The 20,025-nt window shown below is 51.4% G+C and overlaps 1 protein-coding gene across 1 annotated transcript in view; it reads right to left on the bottom strand.

Moving 5' to 3' along the window:
- CUX2 (cut like homeobox 2) overlaps positions 1-14,967 on the bottom strand; it is a 322,941-nt gene extending 307,974 nt beyond the window's left edge. The window contains exon 1 of the mRNA XM_070066200.1: positions 14,162-14,967. The gene's annotated coding sequence lies outside the window, so the exon portion shown is untranslated. The remainder of the gene's footprint in view (positions 1-14,161) is intronic.
- Between the last annotated feature and the right edge of the window lie 5,058 nt (positions 14,968-20,025).

The raw sequence follows: 20,025 nt of genomic DNA, 5'->3' as shown, positions 1-20,025 counted from the left end.
TGTGCACTCCACCCACCAGGAGGGATCCTGGTCCGCCCAGCAGGCCGAGCAGCCTTCCCCACCTCACTCCTACCTGGGGGCTGTTCCTTCCCCCTGATCCCTTGTTACCCACCTCCCCCTGCTTCACCCTCTCCCTTTGTTCCCTTCTCTCTTCCACTCAGTAAGTTCTTAGTAAGCACCTCCTGCGTGCACATCACTGATAGAGGCCCTGAGTGTGACATAACTTGCTCAGGTAGGTAGCACCCCATCTAATTCCAAATTGTAATTCCAAAGTTGCCTCCAGAACTGCAGAAATAGGGTTTCATGTTAAAGCAGTACAACGGGGCAGGTGTTCGGCCTAGTGGTTAAGACGCCCATGTCCCACACCGGAGCACCTGGGCTCAGTTCTCAGCTCCGGCTCCTGGCTCCAGCTTCCTGCTAATGCACACCCTGGGAAGCAGCAGCGGTGGCTCCAGTGACTGGGTTCCTGTCCCCCACGTGAGGAACTTGCATGGAGTTCCTGCCTCCTGGCTTTGGTCTGGCCTGGTCCCAGCCACGAGGACATTTGGGGAGTGCACCAGCAACAGGGGCCCTCCCTGTCCTTCTTTCTGTGTGTCTCTCATATACATTAAAAAAAAAAAAAAAAAAAAAAAAAAAAAAAAAAAAAAAAGAACTACATGATTTTTGCAAGGCTGATGAAATGAGTTGGAAACTAACCCAGCCCTTGAACTTCACCCTTCCCCAGGAGTTCTGACTCTGAAACACTGTCATTTACACTTAGGAAGAAGCCAGGGACATGACGAAGCTGTGACTTTCTGACAGGGCCTGCAGCACTCAGCACGTGTGGCCAGCAGGTTCTGCCGAAGGCAGTCTCTGCCGGGCCTCCCACCTGCCCCAGGCCACAGCCCCCTTCCTTCCTCCACTAAAGTAGACGCTTCCTTCCGTCCAGGACCTTGGCCAAGTCCGGACTTAAACCTTTACACAAAACTCCAAACCCTTGTCCCTGTCCTCTTCCCTGCACCCAGTCTCTACCCTTAACACCCAGTGGCTGTTTGCCCCGGAATTAACTTGAGCCCAAACTTCTGGTTCCTTCCATCACTGCACCAGCACGTGATAAAACAAGGGCTAGGCTTGTTTGGTCCTCCACATCTTTTCTTGCTGAAAAATCACAATTTTAATGATAACTGTTTTTCTTTTAAGTTTGTGCAAATTATTTTATGCTTTATGCTGCAATCAAAACCATGTGAGACAGACATTATGTTGAATGAAAGAAGCCAGACACTGCATGAATTCATTTATGCAAAGGGTAAGAACAGGAAAATGAATCAAGGTCAACATGATGATTCCCTCTAGGGAGGGGGGTGGGGAATTGATGGGCAAGAGACCTGAGGGAACCTTCTAGGGTGTGGGCATGTTTTATATCTTATATGAGCAGCAATTATTCAGGTGTATGCGTTTCTCAATTCACTGAATTGGACACTTAACATATGTGCTTTTTATGTGTTACACTTTAATTTAAAAAAATGGCATGCAAGATAATTTCTTTCCAATGCAAGTTAGTGCTAAAATTTCTCTACTTCCTGCTGTCCTTTGTATGATTGGCTTTGCTTTGTTAAGAGAAAAATGTTATTCTTCGCTATGGACTTGTTTCCAAGGAGCGCTGCGAAGCTGCTCTTAGAGTGCCCCTCCTATCACGGGATCACCCCCATCAGAACTGCAGGTCTAGAAGGGACGTTGCAACTCGTGCTCAAGGCACAGCAACAGAGACTTCCCATGGGAGTTTGGGGATCGGGAAGGCATGAGTGGGAGGGAAAGCCCAAAAGGAGAACAGAAACACAGCACGTCCTCCAAGGCTGCAGGAGGTCACGGAGGGCTTGGGTGCCCAGCCACAGCCTGCTTTAGCACAGCGGGGAGTCTAGAGTTTCCTGAGCAGAAGAGGAGCACGACGGAACCCAGGCCGCCCAAAGAGGAATGCGGCAGTGCATCCAAGGGGAGCCAAATCTGAAGGTTGGGAAACCTGGAAGAGGACATTGCAATGTTCCTAGAAAGAAGGATCAAGTCCTGAGATGGTTAAAGAACTAGATGGGAGGTGGTGGATGCCAAATACAATGTGGCTCAGGGCTGCAGAAAGCAAGGACGTGAGAGAGGGAGCAAAGCAACGCGGCTGGCAGTGTGGACTCTGCCTGGCCTTGACTCCCACCTCTTGCTGTAGACCAGCTACTGCTTTTAGGCAAGACTCCACCTTATCACTAACTCAAAAACAAGAGGAGGCAAAACCCGGGAGGTGCCATCTTCTTGATGAGCAGCCCTGCCCGGCGGGAGGAAACGAGATGAGGATGGAAGGCACTTTCCTCGCGTCTGGGATGCAGCAGGTCCTCATGGACCAGGAGCTGCTGTAATTGTGTTCACGATCATTATCCAGGGTGGGCTGAGTGCTTTTCTAGCGGTTAAGAGGCCTGTGTCCCACATCCACAGCTGCCTGGATTTCATTCCCAGCTCCAGCTCCTGACGCCAGCTTCGCTGATGCACACCCTGACAGGCAGCTGTGAAGGCTCAAGTGTTTTAGTGCCTGACACCCCACAGGACACCTGAACTGCCTGCTCTGCTCCTGCCTCCAATGTAGTCCTTGGTCTAGCTCCAGCCATTGTGAGAATTTGGGTTGTGAGCAAGTGGATGGGAGCACCTACCTGCTCTCTCTGTTTCTGTTTCTGTCTCTCTCATCCCTCTCAAATAAATAAATATTTTTTTAATTTTCAAAAAGGGAGTTGGCATTTAACCTAGCAGTTAAGAACCCACTTGGGATGTCTGTATCCCGTATTAGAGTGCCTAGGTTACAGTCCCAGGTGTGCTCTGGATTCCAGCTACCTGATAATAATACACACCTTGGGAGGTAGCAGGTGATGGCTCAAGTATGTGGGTTTCTGCCACCCCCATGGGCATCCTAGATTGAGTTCCTGGCTCCTGGCTTCGGCCTGGCTCAGCCTCAGCTGTTGTGGGCATTTAGAGAGTGAACCCACAGTTAAGATCAATCTCTCGCCCCCCCCCCTTTCCTCTCTCTCACAGTAAAAAAAAATTAAATAAGGATTCCTAAAAGACAGCCAACAGAGAATTAAGAAGTAGGGAAAATGATCAGTTTTGTTTTCTTTCCAGCAGAAACAGTAAGAGCCAACAACACATGGTTCACCATGCTCTCTCTTCCTTCTGCGATGAGACCAGTGACACCTCAGACAGAGGCCAGTCCTCTGGCCCCGATCCCAACAAGATGACTTGGAATAGAGACACTCCCTCTTCTGATCCCATGTAGCCTGGGAGGCTGGAAGTCCCGGGAACTTTAGGGATGTTTGTTAGTGCAGCATCACCCAGGTCTCCTGACTTACCGAGGGTGAATGAATGGCCCCATGACCCCAATCTGTGGCATCTACAAGGCTAACACAGGGAACCCACCCAGGTTCCTCCAGGGAGGCTTCCAAAGCCTGGGCTCCCATCTCCGCCATCACAGCATCAGGCTGTTAGCACACACCACAGGGGATAATTTGGGTGGAGTAGGAAGATGCTCTGTACCCAGTATTTTACTGTTAAGGGCAAATTTGCAGAGATTGGGAAAATTGGGTGCTGTGTGGAGTAAACATACTGAGCAAGTTTTCAGCTACAACACAGCTGAGCTCCAGGGAACGGGGTTTGATAGTTAGTGTCAGCATAATGAATTAAAAACAAACCCACTCCAGAATGTCTGTGAAACACTGTCAAGTTAAAAATCCTGCCTGCGGGGCTTTTTTCAAAAGGCAATTTCCCTAGCCACAATGGCTAATAATATCTCATTTTGTTAACTCAGAAACAGGGTCTTTTTAAAAATATCGTAGCATGTCTTTTTCCAGCCTTGCAACTACTTCCCACTGCCTTGAAGACCGAGGTAAAGTTCTTCCAGTGACCTCCAAGCCCTTCAGCGCCTGGGTCCTGCACCCCCATCCAGCTTCACATGTGGCCACTGTCACCTACCATCCCATGAGTCTACCGCTCAAAGAGCAAACACTCCTTGTAGAAGCCACATCCACTCCACCCCTAAGCCTTGGTATTTGCTGTTCCCTTTGTCTGGAACTCTCTTGCCACCACTGTGAAGCAATTCAGTTCACGCCTGGGGCACCAGGGAAGCTGATACTCCAATTGTCTGAAATACTTTAAACAGACGGAATTCTGGGGGCAATCGCAACATTTTTCAGAGCTCTCTATACTTGTTTTGCTGTTCAGGGTAGTTTTACTTTCAAGTCACCCACAGGGCCCCATCACGGCCTCCATGCTTAGTCTAAGCTAAAGGACTGAACTGAGCAGGCTCCTGGCGCTGTCCCTGGCCAATTTTCTTTATCCTTCAAGTTGCAGAGTAAACGGCACTTGCCCCAGGAAATCTCCCATGACTCCCCTCTCTCCGCCCCAGAGCAAGGTGACAGCTTCCCCAAGGTTAGCAGAGCCCCTGAAACCTGTGCTGCAAGGGGCAGGCACCAATTTTCACCTTGTTTACAGCATCACCATCTCCAACTCCAACATGAAGTCCACAGGACGGGGACGGCCTGGGTCTCATTCCCTACTGAACTCCCAACAACAGCTCAGACACTCAACCAATAGTTCACTGCATGGCAAACCTGACACTGGGTCCCAGTACCTGATGGAGGGACTGGTATGGCTGACTGCACTTGGCAATCAGTGTTGATTTAAATGACCAAATGAGCTGTGAAGTTCAAAGAGAAGGTGAAAGTTGCTTGAAACAAGCATTTAGCTCCCAGAACCCAAACTCCTATTTTTTAAGTAAAAACTTATTGTGGTAAGATATACATACAGCTTGCCAATTTCATCATCTTTAAGTATACACGTCAGGGCAGTAAGTACACTGACAACATCATGTGATCACCACATCTAGTTCCGAAACATCTTCATTGCCCCGATCAGAAGACTTGTGCCCGTGAGCACCAATTCCCCGGCCGCAGCACCTGGGAAGCACCAGGCGCCTTCCTCCTCTATGAATTCATCTCCTCTGCACGTTGCCTACACATGGAAGCGCACGCTCTGGGGCTTCTGGGTATGGCTACGCGATGCGCTTGTGCTGTAGCAGCTGTCAGTTCTTCACCTTTCAAGGCTGAATAACACCCCATGGTTTGCCAGACCTCATCCGATCTCCTCATCTGCTGATGGACACTGGGTTCCCGCCCTTTGGCTGCGGTGACAGTGTGCATGAACGTCAGTGCGCAAGAATCTCCCCAGCCTGTTTTCAATTCTGTTTAGCATACCCAGGGCTAATTGCTGGGTCACATGGGAATGCTGTTTCCCCTTCCCCCGTTTCGCCCTATTAGTGGCAATGATATTGTCTAGGGAGCCCTGGTTGTGTGTCAGGCCCAGTGCAGGGCCCTTGATCTGCAGCAGCTCATTGGAGCTTTTGGCAATTCACTGTGGTTTCTGCATTTATTACCCCATTTTGCAGGTGGATAAACTGAGGCCTAAGTCGATTCTGCAACTTTCCCCACATGACACAACCAGGAAGGGACAAAATATCTGCTCTTAACTAACGAAGCAGCCTTGCTCCCAAATCACACAGGGTTGGGAGGGAGGTGGGTGACACTCCACAGTTACTGAGATTAAGTAAAAATTCTTGCTTGGTAATCCCAAAACTGAAGATTTGAGATTGTTTTGAAATAAACATCACCACTTGACTATTTTATTATAAGGGAAGAGGCACTTCTTACAACAAGAACAAGGTTCATTATCAAAAATAAAAATGAAAACCAAGCAGACAAGCAAAAAGAAGAAAATCAACCAACAAAAAAACAAACCTACAGTCCCACCTACTGGGTACTACTGATTCTTCCCAACCCAAATACACAGCGACTCTTTCTAGATGAGCTCATACAGAACACAGCACTCCCGAACACAGCCGTGTTTCATGTGCATGAGTCTATTTCTCCAACGTGATCTCATGCTTACCTCACAGCTCAGTCACTCATTCACAAGTGCTCACAATTACAGAGGCCCCAGAACGTGCGAACTGAGCCCGTTACCGTCTCAGCTTCTCCCTCCAAGAAGGACGACTGCATTACCAACCTCGAAGCTGAATCTCTGACCCTGTACTTTGATTGGAAGTAGATTCCTAAAAGTAGAAATTTTGGCCCAAATAAAACACTTCTCAAACTTTTGGCATATTTGGTTTTGGGGAACAGACAACCATTTGAACTAGCTCAAGTTCAAGACGATTTATTACAGACGTCTTAGGAAGGATGAGAGCAGAGCAGCCGAGCAGGGACCCTCAGACTGATACTCCCACTGACATGGCTCCACAACCTAGAGGTCAAGTTCATCCGAATTCCCGACACGGCCTGTGGGTGTGGCCTCAGCCTGTGGACTTGCCCCACCCTCCAGCTCCTTTTAACCAAAGGCAGCCAGGTAGGAACAGGAAGATGCAACTGCAGCTGATAACCCTTCAGGACACAGAGAATCTTGGAAATGGCTTAGGAACAAAAATGTGTCCAAAGGGAAAAAGGGGCCTCATCTTCGTTCATAAATGGGTCAGTGTCCTCAGAAGACAGGTGATCAGAACTGCTGACAGCGACAGGAACTCAGTCTGAAGCGGCCTAAGCATGAAGGTGTTTACTGGCTCATGTGACCGGGAAGTTCAGGGGTAGATCTGTCACCAAAGCTGCCCCAAGAGGCCTACACTGCCACCAGGACTCCTCCTTTCCCTCCGTTCTGCAACAGAATCCTCCACAGCCCCGGGGCCTTCAAGGCAGGCTGAGGGCCACCGGCAGCTCCTACCACCTAGGCAATCCCACCATGAAGAGGAACCCAGCAGAAAATGCAGGCTTCACTTTTACTGGGCCGGAGGCACTGACACAATCGCTGTGGTCAGGCTTAGGTCCTAGGGCCTGCTATGGGGCCCGGCAGTGGGGTCAAGGATTTAGATCTTGTAACAGGTTAATGGACAAAAAAATTCAGGTTTAACTGCACAAACACAGAGTAGGAGAGGGGAGACACCCAGAAAGAAAATCAGGGTGCTTTTGTCAGAAGAAGGGGAATGGACGCTGGGGCAGAGAACACCAATGACAATTGACTCAGAAAGGCAAACTGACATACAGATTCACATACCTGATCCAAAATGATTGGGACCACAAGAGTTTCGGATTTTGGAATAGTTGCTTATAGGTAATGTGATATCTTGAGGATGGGACCCACGTCTAAACATGAAATTCATTTACATTGCATATATACCTTATATGCATACCCTGGAGATAATTTTATACAATTGTAAAAATAATTCATGCTTGAGGCAAAGTTTGTGCCTGATTTTCTTATTTCTTCCAAATGACAAATATGAGGTTTTGTGAGTTTGCTCTGGAAGCAGTGCTGTCCGATAGAACTTTCTGGAATAATGGAAACATTTTATAGTGGGCACCACTAGCCACAACATTGCTATTGAAAAAATACTCGATAGCAATGTTGTGGCTAGTAACATTGAGAAACTGAATTTTTCATTTTAAACAAGTTAAATGGTCACGTGAGTCTGGTGGCTGCCACACTGGGCGGCACAGGAAGTCAGCTAAGTTTTTCAGTTGCTGCTAAATAGAAACGCAAGATCTCCAAAGCATATGGACTCCAATAAAATAAACTCTCTTGCCCTTGGCTGGCTGCAGGGGGACTTTCTGAATCTCGGGGAGTTTTTCCCTGAGAGTGCGGGGAGCTCTGTTCTGTGTCCACGGGACCAGCAATGAGTGTGGCGTCTTGTAATGAAATAACTGGAACAGCACTGTGACTGCAGAATCAAGGGTCTTCCCTCCTTATCTCCAAAGCGCCCGTGTTTTACATGAAAAAGCGTTTCTAATTAATAGGCCAGCCCCTCTTGAGTTTGATAAAAACAGAGGAGAAAAGGATTTGATTAACCCACGATCTTTTCAATTTGGCTTGTTCTGCATGAGAGCAGTGTGTTTTCTGCAAGCGAGCCAAGCTGGGCTCGTCCTGGTTGACGGCGATAACATTCTTCCCTTTGTGCAGCCCCGATTCACCCCCTGCTTCCAGGAGAGGTCGGGGGAGAAGTGATTCTCAGAGGCAATCACCAGTGGGGCCCACAAGGGTAATCTGGATTCTCACACAGACAGCGGCCCACCGACGAAGGAAAAGATGACAAAGGCTTTCACTGTCCCAAACAAGATAGTTCATTCAGCCCCTGAGCAGAGATGGGAACATGTGGAAGGGTGACTTGTACATTCAATGTCAAAAGGTCAGGGAGGGGCTACGCCACTGCCTGCAGTGCTGGCACCCCATAGGGTTGCCTGTTCCAGTCCTGGCTGCTCCACTTCCGATCCAGCTCTCTGCTATGGCCTGGGGAAGCAGTAGAAGAAGGCCCAAGTGCTTGGGCCCCTGCATCTGCATGGGAGACTGGAGGAAGCTCCTGGCTCCTGGCTTCAGATTGTCTCAGCTCTAACCATTGCATCCATTGGTGAGTGAATCACCAGATGGAAGACCTGTCTCTCTGCCTCTGCCTCTCTGTAACTCTGCCTTTCAAATAAACAAATGAATCAAAAAAAAAAAAAAAAAAAAAAAAGAAGAAGAAGAAGAAGTCAGGGACTGAGATGGGGTAGAAGGGGGATAGTCAATTGCAGCCATCGTCCAGTGAAATGACCTGCAACTGGGGCTCTCTCACCTGTGGCCCAAAAAGCCCTCACCGACTGCAGTGAAAGCAGGGTACAGAGTCATACGTTGGCCGATTTCTTTTCTTTCTTGCTGTTGTAGAGATAACAAACATCCTTCTGCCTACTTTTAGGGATGGGCTAAGTGGCAGACAGATCTTTCTAGAAGGGTGTGGTGATTTTAAAACATTACTGTAAGTTCTTTGACAGCTTGCCCACTGAGAGCTGAAGGTCTCTGTGCTGTCCACTTGGATCTGGATGGACTTGTGACTGGCACCAGGCTGGATGGCCACATGTTGGAGCTTCAGTCAGGGGACCCAGCAGAACCCAGCCATTCAGGCAACAGCAGTGAGACACCAGACATGATGGTGGACCTTCCAAACCAACCTCGCCACGAGCTGAACACTCCTGAGCAGTCTTTGTCAATACCACATGGAACAGAAGAATCGCCCAGCTGAGCCCTGTCCACACAGCCAACCCACACAATCAATCATGTGCTATAATAAAAACAGTGGTTGCCGCGTTCAAATGTTAAGTTTGGGGATCATTTCTCACACAGCGAGAAGACATGGGGAGCAAAGAGAAAACCACACAGACAGGCTCTTCTAATTATTAGCAGCTCCTGACCTTGTCTCCTTCCAGGCAAGACCTTGACTATGGTGACTGATTGGGTATGTGATATGCCTCCTCAAGGGACATATCCATTTAGATTTTAAAACAGGTTAATGGACAAAAAAAATTCAGATTCCTCAGGTAGGAATCCTGGGGGCAATTTTGGCTGCAAAGTTGCACAATCCCGGAGTTCAATGTGAAAATCCCACCTGAGTTGTGGCATATGATTCCCCTACATGATGTCATGAGAAAGGTATGCACCGTCCTCCCACTCCCTGGCTTGTAATCCTGGGTAGCACCGTTCACCTGTGTGACCCAGAACAGGGGGCTCCACTGCCACAATGGTACTTCAGACTGGAAAACGTAATTAAAGGATAAGTGGACTTTTTGATACCAAAAAAAAACTTTTTTTTTTTTTGACAGGCAGAGTTAGACAATGAGAGAGACAGACAGAGAGAAAGGTCTTCTTTTTCCGTTGGTTCAACCCCCAAATGGCCACTACGGCCGGCGCGCTGCACTGATCCGAAGCCAGGAGCCAGGTGCTTCCTCCTGGTCTCCCATACGGGGGTGCAGGGCCCAAGCACCTGGGCCATCCTCCACTGCCTTCCCGGGCCACAGCAGAGAGCTGGACTAGAAGAGGAGCAACTGGGACAGAATCCGGCGCCCCAGCCAGGACTAGAATCCGGGGTGCCAGCACCACAGGTGGAGGATTAGCCAAGTGAGCTGCGACGCCAGCCACCAAAAATACCCTTAAAAGCCATGTATACAAGGGGCCTTCTAAAAGTTCATGGAAATAGATATTATGAAGAAACTATGAATGGATTTCAAAATTTTTTTGCACCAGAATAAACTTATTTTTAAATTCCATTTTCTACGAAGCCTTTGACATACACTTATATCACCCTCAGTTTTCTTGGCTGTAAGATAGTGGGTGGGGGGAGTGTCAGGGTAATGTCTACTTCTGCATAAGTAAGGGAATTTATGCAAAAGGGATTTGTCACTTCTGTCATTTGGCATTTGGAATCCTTTCCGAGATTTTGGAAGTTCCTGGCTGTATCAGTCATGAGGATGATGAGGCAGAAACTTCACCTCTCTTTTGAAGTTGGAAGCCAAGCCTTAGTCTCCTAATCTCCCTAGCCTGGGGAGGAGTCTAAGTCACAGGTCATGTGATCCAGCTCAGCCAATCAGGTGCTCTGGTTCCAGACTATGAACTGGGAGCTGAGATACAAAAATACCAGGATAGGGAAGAATCTCTTCAGGGGGTCTCAGCAATGACAGCCACGCCCAGTTTCCAAGGACAACAGGAGGGGCAGTGTGGCAATGGAAGGAGTGGTATCACTGGCTGGGGCCGGTGGAGTCTGCTCTGTCCCTCTTTTTCTGGGGCTGCTTCCCTTCCTGGGGACTCTGGCTACTCCACATTCTTCCAAAATTCCTCATCTGCTTCCATCAGACTGAATAGTCGTCTACTGCTTGCAGCTGAAAACCCTAATTTTCTAGGTTAACGTGTCCAGCACTGTTCTGAGCACAGGAGCAGGTCCCAATGACAGCTGGCACCCCTTTGTATAAAAACACCCTCACAGAGGCTGGCACCACGGCTCACTAGGCTAATCCTCCACCTGCGGCACTGGCACCCCAGGGTTCTAGTCCCGGTCGGGGCTCCGGATTCTGTCCCAGTTGCTCCTCTTCCAGGACAGCTCTCTGCTGTGGCCTGGGAAGGCAGTGGAGGATGGCCCAAGTCCTTGGGCCCTGCACCTGCATGGGAGACCAGGAGGAAGCACCTGGCTCCTGGCTTCGGATCAGTGCAGCGGCCATTTGGGAAGTGAACCAATGGAAGGAAGACCTTTCTCTGTCAAAAACACCCTCACAGGATTTCTAAATGCCTATCAAAATGAGGATCACCCAGGCAGGAGACGCTTGACAGTAAGTTTTGCCAATTACAATGCTAATCATTTAGTAGGTCCTTGTAGCCAGCCTTTTATATTCAGTTCAGAATGCCAATGGTCTGTTATGGGTTGAACTGTATCCCCCCCACCACACACACACACACAAAGAAGACATGTGGGAGTACCTAGTACTTTGAACGGGACCTCGTTTGGAGATGGGGTCTTAACAAAGGTAACTGAGTTAAAATGGGGTTGTAAAGTAGGCCCTAATCCAGTAATCTTGGTGTCCTCCTACAAAGGGACACAGAGACAGACCCGCACACGAGGAGAAGGCCATGTCGAGGAGAAAGCAGAAATCAGAAGATGCTTCTACGGTTGAAGGACTGCCAAGGACTGCCAGCAAATTACCAGAAGCCGGGAGAGAGGCACGAGACAGAGCCCCCGGCAGCCCTGAGAAGGAGCCAATCCTGCCCTCAGCTTTCCGGCCCACAGACTGGGTCCGAGGAGCAAGGCCCTGTGGGCCACACTTTGTTACAGCGGCCGGCACAAACCCAAATAGCCTCCTTTGCCACTCTCCTTGTTCCAGCTTGTGGGATCTTTCTCCCAGGATTTTATGATGAGAAATCCCCAACTACAGAAAAGCAGAAAGAGCTGTGAACAAACCTGTATCCACTTAGTACATCCCACAGATGACGCCACGACAATGCGGTGTTTTATTACATGGTTGTCCATCTCCCCTCCTTGTTTCTAACTACTTTTTTTTTTTTTTGCATTTCCAAATGAGTCACAGTCATACACTTCATTCTCTAAAATTCTTTACTTATTTTATTTTAAAGGCAGAGAGAGACACAGAGATCCCTCATCTTATGGTTCATTCCCCAGTGTCCACATCCACCAGGACTGGACTAGCTCATAGCCAGGAGCCTGAAATTCAACCCAAGTCTCCCACAAGGGCACCAGGGACCCAAGTATTCAAGTCTCACTGCTGTCTCCCTGGATGCACATTAGCAGTGGGGGGCCAGCGCTGTGACGTAGCATATAAAGCAGCCGCCTGCAGCGCTGGCATCCCATATGGGCACCGGTTTGAGTCCCAGATGCTCCACTTCCAATACAGCTCTCTGTTATGGCCTGGGAAAGCAGTGGAAGATGACCCAAGTCCTTGGCCCCTGAACTCACGTGGGAGACCCCGGGGGAGGCTCCTGGCTCCTGGCTCTGGATCAGCATAGCTCCGACCGTTGGGGCCATCTGGGCAATGAACCAGCGGATCGGAAGACCTCTCTCCCTGCCTCTCCTTCTCTCTGTGTAACTCTAACTTTCAAGTAAATAAATCTTAAAAAAAAAAAAAAAGGCATGAAGTGAGCAGCAGCAGCAGGACCTCAGTCCCGGGGCTGATACGGGACATGGGCATCCAAAGAGTGCTATGCCAAATGCTTGCCTCATACTTCATTCTTAAACACTTCACTCATGTATCATGAACTCCAATTCAGTATTTTTCTTCCTTTTTTTGGTGAAATTAAAATATTTTACACATTAATCTTTCCTGTCATTGCATAGGTTTTGGCAAATGCCTCAACCATCTAACCCAAACCACCGTCAAGGTGCAGCTCATCATCCAAACCTAGAAAGTCTGTTTATGCTCCTTCCCAGTAAGTAACACCCCCTGTCCCCCACAACCTCTGCTCTCCCAAGAGGGCACCATGGACCTGATTTCTCTAGGCTTTAGCTTAGCATGTATAGGAACTTCACACAGAGGGAAACAGGTGGTATGTACTCTCAAAGGCTGTTAATAGGCAAGTCTGATGCTGGGCAACTGGGGCTCAGCCCCTGGAGACGCTCGGAAAACGGCAGAACACATACACGAATCGGCTTCTCATCACCCGTAGCACAGTTACTGATGAAGGCAGAAGTTTACCCTGGCTTATGGTTTTGGAGGTTCACAGTCCAAGAGTGGAGGGCCCCTTGCCAGCTGTCTGGGGAGTCTGGAAGATGGCAGTGCCACAGCACCTGTGAAGGAGCCATCACAGGGTGACCCAGACAGCAGCAAGAGCGCAGAGCTGGGCCTGCTTCAGGCTTTTCTAGCCGACCCTCTCAGGATAAGGACACCCCAGGGCCTATGCCCAACGGCCCAAGGACCTCCCACTAGGCCCACCACCCAAATAGCATAGTTGGGTTAATTTTTCACCCTTCTTAGTATCATTAACTGAAGGATTTGGGGTTTAAAGGTCTGCCTGACTTTGGGAGCCAAAGCGTGTTCAAGCCACAGCAGCACATCTCGCCCTGCCTCAGCGGGGAGACGCTGGGGTACTGCCCCACCCTTGCTGGCTGAGGTTAGCTTCTGGGGGACCAGCTCCCTGGCACTCCGACCTATCCCACCCCCGGGGCTGAAGGAGTTCTGGCATCTTAAAAACAAGCATAAGGCCAGTGCCGCGGCTCACTAGGCTAATCCTCCACCTGCGGCACCGGCACCCTGGGTTCTGGTCCCGGTCGGGGCGCCGGATTCTGTCCCGGTTGCCCCTCTTCCAGGCCAGCTCTCTGCTGTGGCCCAGGAGTGCAGTGGAGGATGGCCCAAGTGCTTGGGCCCTGCACCCCATGGGAGACCAGGAGAAGTACCTGGCTCCTGGCTTTGGATCGGCACAGCACCGGCCGTGGCAGCCATTTAGGGGGTAAACCAATGGAAAAAGGAAGACCTCTCTCTCTCTCTAACTCTGCCTGTCAAAAAAAAAAAAAAAAAAAAAAAAAAAAGCATAAATCCTTTTTTAAAAGCTCCCAGAAAGGCAGATGGACAAAACCCTTAACTTGTCCGTGCAAAGGACTCCAGAGTGGTGAGGGGAGCCATGGGGTCCCAGCCATGACCACTGCAGGGACACCATCCAGGGCAGAAGGGGCAGGAAAAGTCATCCGAGGAAGCGACACAAAATCGAACCTCTTTCTGCCCCTCTAAGGCTACCACAGGACGGGTTGGTCCAAGACGGGCTGACTCAGTGTACAAACCGCCTAACCAGCCTGCCCTCTGACCTGCTGACTCACCCAAGAGGCAGATCCAGGGGACCCCACACGCGCCTCGTGCGGCCCAGTTAGAGGCGATTTCAAAATGCACTCGGTTCTAGAAGCCTCCTCAGGCACCCGGTCTTCCTAGAGGAACCAGGGAGCTGGCAGCCCGGTTCCAACTCCCCCTGGGCTCCCTGCAGCGCGTGTTTCTGTCCTCGCTGACACGCGTAACGTTCTCCCCCAAATTATTTCTGAGTTTTCCTGGCAGCGGCCCTGCCTTCCCCGGCTCCCGCCCGTTGGCAGAGCTGTGTTATAAAATAAGAGGCTCGGGACTGTGTCTGTCTGACAACTGAAGAATGAGCAGCGGAGCAGATGCGGAGTCTTACAGATCCCGTGAATTATACATGGCCATCTGCAGCCGCGAGCCGGCCAGGATTCCCACCCCGCGCCGCGGAGCGCCATATGGAGTCATATGTTTTTAGTAGCGGAGCCATGCTGTCAACGTCCAGCAATCCGTCACGGAGCACATGTGTGATGCAAGCGCCCAAATCAATGTTATCTCAGGCCCAGGAGCTCCGAGCCGAGCGGTGAGGTGGCTCCGGCGGGCTCGGCTTCTCAGGCCGGTGGTGTCCTCTTCAGACCGTATCGATGCTGTTCAGTCCCTTTTTTCTCAGAAGGCAGACCTCACACTTCTCCACTTCCCGGAGAGAGAGCCCACTTAAACATAAAATGCTAAAACTAACTGGATTTCAGCTCGATGCCGGCGGATTTTAATTAACTCTTTTATGATGGCGGCCTGGTCCGCAACGCCTCGCTCCACAGACTCAGGCTCCCTCACGAGCAGGCGTGACCGCAGTCACGTGAGCTAACCCTGGCCAAAGCTGATTGGTTCTGGCTGCGTTGCTGGCCGCAGCCGGGCCAATCAGATCCTTCCATCCGGGAATCTGGGATTCAGAGGTGCTACTCGGCGCTGGTTGTTTAGAGGAAGGAAATGGGGGGTTCGACGGGAGTGCTGTAGGGCCAGGTACGCAACGGACAGGGAGGTCGCCGTGCGGTTGTCAGTCCCCGCCCCGGGTCCTGAGCACCGGCTACTCTCCTGCCGCTGTACAAATTCCCAGCTTTGCCCACCGGCTCTCTCTGGGCTGAACGTTTGTGAGAGAAGGGACTTGGTTCGTGACCTCTGCGTCAAAAATGGTGCGCCTGGCACCGCGGCGAAGCCAGGACGGGGCTCTCTGCCTGCACTTTCTGGGTGCCAGGAAGGGAGACTGAAGACGCCTTTACTGGGCCCTCATCATTTTATCTCAGAGGCACAGCGAGTGTGGGTCCAAGAAACTGAGAACACCATCCGCCTGCGCCTTCCAGGAACAGGAACTTGGGCCTTGCGCGGTTCTGCAAAGACCCAGCCTGTGCGCACGGGGAGGCCATTTTCTGGCGTGCCGTGGTAGCAGCGCTCTGAGTGACCTGGGAGACCGTGCCCTCGCCACGCTGGGGCCCTGTGGCTGAGTTAGGCTGGTTATCAGCTGGCCCAAACCCAGGCGCAGCCGATCAGACTTGTAATAATTGTTCTGGGGAGCAGCCTTGACCCGATCTTGGCTGGACAAGACAAACCTGGGGCTGGTGCTGAGCTTGGTGCTTGCTCTCTAAGGAGGCTGCTGATCTGGTGAAATGTCAGTGTGGGCCTGCTGGCGGCCATTTTGGAGGTGAGGAGGAGAATGGAGCCAAAACAGAAGAACAGAGAGAGAGAGAAGTGAACGAGAGCAAGGTGGATTAAGTTCAGATGATGTAGGGTGAAGCCTGGCTCCAGCCATGCCTGAAGTCCTACACACTAGGACTTCTTACGCACAAGTCAATGAATTCCCTTATTTACATAAACCACTGACTTAGGATTGTTTCACTAGTAACCAAAGGAATGAGGAGTGAACCAACATCCTGTATACCAGGAACCAGCACCACATCCTGCAAGCTGCAGGAGGTCAGGCGGGTTGTGGGAGGGGCTGAATGGAGAACCAGGCCAGGTCATGTGATATGAGATTGGCCTCTAAGGTTCTCTCCCACATCATCAGGGAGTGTTCACCTTGGCCTCTGCCTGTCCTGGCTGTGGATAAATGGATAAGCGTGGACAGATTCTAAATCAGCCAAGAAGACAGCGAAAGATCCTCTCGTGCACCTTAAGACCAAGAATGGGCCTCAGAAGCCCCAGGGCTTGCAGGCAAGGGCCATGGGTATTCATTCTAGACCTGGACTTGAACCTCAGCTCCATGGTGCCCCTGTCCTCTTTTTCCTTGGCCAAATCCCTTCAACCCACTGAGCCTCTCAGTTCCACATCTGTGGAGTGCAGGTGAGAATGGAACCCCTCTTAGGGCACCGTGGGGAGGTGTGAAGGAGATACGGCAACACCTGTCTAGGTACCGGTAGCACTGGGGGCTGACAGAGGTCATTTAGGTGAACAGAGAACAGCCATTTTTATTTTAACAGCGTTTACTTTTAAGGTTACTATCTGCTTTTGGCAGATGAAATTGGCTTTTCATGGATGGCAGGGATCTAACATTTCTTATCAAAATACATTTATTGAGCTAAAAAAAAAAGAAAGCTAAGTTAAAGAAGAATGTTAAATCAAAAGTAGCAGAAATGCAACATGCAAACAACTGAGAAGCCGAAGTCAAGTGACTGAAGTTTGAGAAACACGGCTGCCTGGCACATAGTAGGTGCTCACTCCCAGTGCATAGTCTGAGCGGGGCTGCTGCAGGCACCCAGCCACGGCTGCATGGAAACGTGTGAGGAGGGAAAGGCCAGGGATATGTGACCTTGTGAACCTGTGGCTGGCGCTCTGACTCTGATGAAGTGGCACACACATGGTCACTCACAAGGTTCCGAAGGGGCAGTGTGACTCTGGGAGGAAACGACTCTAGGGCAGCCAGCCCCAGGGCAAGCCCTGGCACGCGGAGCTGTGACTTCTAAGCCCCTCTTTGGATCTGGAAATCATCCCACTTCCGAAGCCTGGCCCCTCTTGACAGCTGTCATCACAGCCAGCCCAGGGAGAGTCGGACGTGACGAGGGCTTGCGTGCCCTCCGTGGCCAGGCCATCTTCCGTCTGGGACCTGGGGACACAGCCTTCTTTACAGTAGACAATCCAAGGGAACCCCAAGTTAAGATGGCTCCCAGGGGGCGGGAGAGGGAGGCGAATGAATACATTTGGCAGGTATGAAACACAGGTCCTGGGGCCGGTCTGCACTGGAGGTGCTGTGGGCCCCACCCGGATGGCAGACTCCGAGTTTTCTCCCGGAGCACACAAGAGCCCGTATGTACGTCCTTGGCACAGAGCCTGGCACCCAGATGGAGCTCAAGAAACGGCAGCTCTGATCGTGTTGCCGTTTGTCAGCCCAAAGGAGAGTCCTAAACTGAAGACGGCGGATCCCAGCAGAGCCTCCCTACCGCCCTGTGGATTTTTCTGACTGCCGCTCACAAAGGACCGTGGTGCTGGGCAGGCAGAAAGGCCTGTTCTGTGGTCCGCGGCAAGTCCTTCTGTAAGAAGCCTACTCTTCTCCAGCAGTAAAATAGAGATGTCGCTCCCCCTCTTCATGGAGGAACGACACAGGACCCTGCGCTGTTCTTTCGTCTGCTCGGCCCTCCCCGGGTTTGCTGCTGGTTCTTCCCGGGTTGGCTACTGTCCCTTCCACCTCCGTGGAAGGGCGGTTCCCCCTGGCCACATTCCCCACTTCCGCAGGGGAGCGGCACACCGCCGGCCAGCTCTCTCGGGGGCTGCACAGGTGTTCCCTTAGATGTTCCCCTTAGATGTTCCTGGTGCATGCCGTCTCTCTCCTCCTTTATAGTCCTCCTCCGCCAATCCGTGCTCGGCTGCCCACACGCCGAGCACGCTGCTCTCCTCCAATCAGGAGCAGGTCCTACAGTTTATTGGCTGAACTGGAGGCAGCTGTGCAGAAACTGTTTTCTTCTCTCCCAGCGCCATATTGTGGGAGAGCAGATGCATAGAATAAGTCCTAATTCCAGTAACTTAGACTAAGTCCGGGTTGCTCCCCACAGATCCCCCTTTCTTTTTATTTTTTGGCGTTGATACGCGCCTGTCTTCGGTGTCCCGCGGCACACACTCCGCTCCGCTTGCTAGAGTTGCCACAGGTTCTTACAAGTCCTATCAATCAGGCAAACCGAATCCGGGTCCTCTCTTCGCCATTGTGAGGAGGTTTTTAGGCGCTGATGCGTGCCTGTGTTCGGTGCCCTGCAGCGCATGCTCTGCTCTGCCTGCAGGGGCTTACAAGCCCTAACAATCAGGCAAACCGAACCCAAGCCTTCTCATTGCCGTATTGTGGGGGAGACTTATTAGTGTTGGTTCGTGCCTATCTTCGGTGACCTGCAGCTCATACTCTGGTCGAGCTGCCTACTGGTGCTTATCGCCTTACTAATCGGGCAGACCGAATCCAAGCCCTCTCATTGCTGTGTTGTGGGGAGGCCTTACTGATGTTAATTCGTGCCTGTCTTCGGTGACCTGCGGTGCATAAGCTGCTAGCCGCCCGCAGGTGCTCATCGCCTCACTAATCAGGCAGACCGAATCCAAGCTCTCTCATTGCCCTGTTGTGGGGAGGCCTTTCTATTTCTCTATTTCTCTATGTCCGGGCATTCCTATTTCTCCCATTTTACTTCTATCTTCCAGCATTCCTATTTCTCTCATTTTACTTCTAAACTTCTGTTTCTCTTATCCCCACGGCTTCCCGGCGCCCGCCCCGAGGCTGCTTCTCGGCGGCTTCCCGGCTGAGCCGCTTCAGCCCGCGCCTCTCTCATCTGCGCGGCTTCGCGGCTCTGCGCAGCTCGGCTTTGCGCGCACACTCCGCGGTCTCCACGCCCCTTCACGTCCGCAACACGGCCTCGCGCCAGCCCCGCATTCCCTATCTATTCACGCCCCATGCTCTCTCTGCACGCGGCGGCTTCCGCGAGTCACACAGCGTAGCTTGCGTCTCCGCCACTAGCATTCAATCCAAGTTCCCCGGGCTAACCTGGCGAATTCAACCCAGCTCACGTCTCCGCCCCACGATTTGGCTTCCCGTCCTTTGCTCCCCGGGCTAATCAGACGGATCCCAACCGGGCTTACGTTTCCGCTTCTGGTTTTAACTTTTCGCCCCCTATTCCCGGGCTAACTTGAGAATCCCAAAGTGGCTTTCGTTTCCGCCTCGGCCTGCCCCCCGCGGCTTCAATTTCCCTAACATTTTTCTCTACCCAGTATGTTTCCCCAAGCTTTCTTCCAACAATACTCCTCCCTCATTTCTCCTGGCCTCTCCCCACAGTCCGCATCCGAGTCTGTTCTAGCTTTCACTTTCGCTTTCGACCTTAGAGATTTCTCCCAGCTTCCCCCCGTAGTCCGTAGTCCGTATCTGAGTCTATGCCTAGGCTTTCAATAGCTTCTTCCGGCACCTTTTTCGTCAGGCTTTTCCCTAGGCTGTTTGCTAGTCTCTCTCTCCGATATTTTCCCAGTTCTTCCCGTTTCTTCCCTCCTAGGTTTCCTATCCGTCATAGGTTTCCTATCCGTCCTAGGTTTCCTATCCGAGTCACGGCACCATTATGTCGCTCCCCCTCTTCGTGGAGGAGCAACACTGGACCCTGCGCTGTTCTTTCGTCTGCTCGGCCCTCCCCGGGTTTGCTGCTGGTTCTTCCCGGGTTGGCTACTGTCCCTTCCACCTCCGTGGAAGGGCGGTTCCCCCTGGCCACATTCCCCACTTCCGCAGGGGAGCGGCACTCCGCCGGCCGACTCTCTCGGGGGCTGCACAGGTGTTCCCCTTAGATGTTCCCCTTAGATGTTCCTGGTGCATGCCGTCTCTCTCCTCCTTTATAGTCCTCCTCCGCCAATCCGTGCTCGGCTGCCCACACGCCGAGCACGCTGCTCTCCTCCAATCAGG

Source organism: Oryctolagus cuniculus, chromosome 21 (assembly GCF_964237555.1).
Source record: "Oryctolagus cuniculus chromosome 21, mOryCun1.1, whole genome shotgun sequence".
In the NCBI taxonomy this organism is placed as follows: Eukaryota; Metazoa; Chordata; class Mammalia; order Lagomorpha; family Leporidae; genus Oryctolagus; species Oryctolagus cuniculus.
This window is presented reverse-complemented; position numbering and strand designations above follow the sequence as displayed.